Source organism: Sinocyclocheilus grahami, unplaced genomic scaffold (assembly GCF_001515645.1).
Source record: "Sinocyclocheilus grahami isolate Dianchi unplaced genomic scaffold, SAMN03320097.WGS_v1.1 scaffold816.1, whole genome shotgun sequence".
Lineage (NCBI taxonomy): Eukaryota > Metazoa > Chordata > Actinopteri > Cypriniformes > Cyprinidae > Sinocyclocheilus > Sinocyclocheilus grahami.
Window position 1 is genome coordinate 195,265 of NW_015505995.1, and position 2,447 is coordinate 197,711.

A 2,447-nucleotide genomic window follows, 5' to 3' on the forward strand; every position below is an offset into this window, starting at 1 on the left:
TCAAGTAACTAGTTAAGTTACTTTTTCAAATAAGTAACGCAAGTTACTTTTTTTTCCAATTTATTGATTGACAGCTCTCCTGTCCCCATGTTGAGAGAAATCAGATGTTACTGTAGTTCTAAAATAAATATGAATATGCATTAATTCATCTCACTCACAAAAATAAATTCAGATTCAGTATTCCTCAAAATGAATAAAAATAATGCAACTCAGAATATGACGCAAACCTGCAATAATTAAATGTTAAACAACACAAATATCCTTTATGTATTTAATCCCATTCTATTAACCAATGTCTTTGCTTCTGAGCTTCGATGATTCAGTTCAACCGTACTAATAAGCACAAATTACTCTAGACGAACATTATGTCTTTTTTTATTGCTTGTGTTGAAATTTCTTCTTCTGCATTCTACTGTACGGACGTACATTTAATTTCTCTTCAGCCTGAGGCTTATTCATTTCACTTGGGTAGAGTGGGGGAAAACGCCCCCTTGGGGTGAAACCCCCCCCTACTGTTTTTCCCAAAATAACCACTAGATAAAATCAAGATACATTTTTGTTGTAACTAAGGACTACATTGACAAAAGTGATAGATGTATTCACCATGAAGCTTACACTGGTGATGTACCTGAGAGAAAACGGATTTCACAGCAAATGATCTAATTTACAGCAGTAAGAAAAAAGTGTGTTAAAGCTTGTTGTTTTGTAGAACATCACAGGTATATGATATGAGAATAATAAGGCCTGTAGAAAGGGAGTACGTGTTATTTAAGAATACCTGGTTAGGTATGTTTTGACGCTGGGATGCTGGTTTAAGCTGGTCCTTTGCTGGTTTATGCTGGTCCTTTTGCTGGTTTATGCTGGTCATGTCCTGGCAAAGGACCAACACAAACCAGCAAAATGACCAGCATAAACCAGCAAAGGACCATGTCCTAACAACTATACAGTGACATATCAGCTGCTGTTTTTTCACACAGTTACTGTCCCTGACCCCTGACCAGTGTTACGAAATCAGATTACTCTTTTCAAGTAACTAGTTAAGTTACTTTTTCAAATAAGTAACGCAAGTTACTTTTTTTTCCCAATTTATTGATTGACAGCTCTCTTGTCCCCATGCTGAGAGAAATCAGAAGATGTTACTGTAGTTCTAAAATAAATATGAATATGCATTAATTCATCTCATAGTAATGCAAAAGTAACGTAACGCATTACTTTCCATAAAAAGTAACTAAGTAACGTAATTAGTTACTTTTTTATGGAGTAACGCAATATTGTAATGCATTACTTTTAAAAGTAACTCCTGTCCCCATGTTGAGAGAAATCAGATGTTACTGTAGTTCTAAAATAAATATGAATATGCATTAATTCATCTCACTCACAAAAAAAAAAATTCAGATTCAGTATTCCTCAAAATTAATAAAAAATAATGCAATAATTAAATGTTAAACAACACAAATATCCTTTACCTGTCCAGAATTAAAAAGTAAAGCAAACGTAACGTAATACTTTCCATAAAAAGTAACTAAGTAACGTAATTAGTTACTTTTTTATGGAGTAACGCAATATTGTAATGCATTACTTTTAAAAGTAACTTTCCCCAACACTGCCCCTGACTGAAACAAAAGTTAAATGTGTCCAGAATAGTTATCATAGTTTTAGTGACAATGCCATAAATTATAAACCAAGTATGAAAAATGTCCAGAGTTTTCATGTTATTAGATTTATTTAATTTTTTTATTAAATTTGTACCAACGGGACATTTTGTCCCACAGGTCGGGTAAAATGCCCCCAAGGGCAGGGTAAAATTTGAGCTGGTTTAAGCTGGTCCTTTGCTGGTTTATGCTGGTCATGTGCTGGCAAAGGACCAGCACAAACCAGCAAAATGCCCAGCATAAACCAGCAAAGGACCAGCTTAAACCAGCTCAAACCAGCATCCCAGCTTCAAAACATACCTAACCAGCATATGCTGGTTTTTTTCAACAGGGTAGTCTGCGGGGTAAAACGCCCCCAGGGGACATGGCTTAATTACTCAGTTCTGAACATCAAACATCTGAACATCCTTTGTTTTTCCATCAAATGTATTCTTACTATTTGGTTCAATACAAATATTTGAACTTTAGCCTATATTTAAAATGTACCTCAAGTTAGCATCAGGTAGCTAGTTAGCTAGCCAGTTAGCATCAGCTAACACTATATTTTTTAAATAGGCTATTATAATGTTGTAATTCATAATTTATTCAATTCTTGTTAATTTTAAGCTGAAACTGCCTGTACTCTGATTTTGCTGTAAATGTATAAAGCAAATTGCTTCATCAGACTCTGGGCATTTTACCCTGCCCTTGGGGGCATTTTACCCCACCTGTGGGACAAAACGTCCCCTTGGTACAAATTTAATAAAAAAATAAAATAAATCTAATAACATGAAAACTCTGGACATTTTTCATACT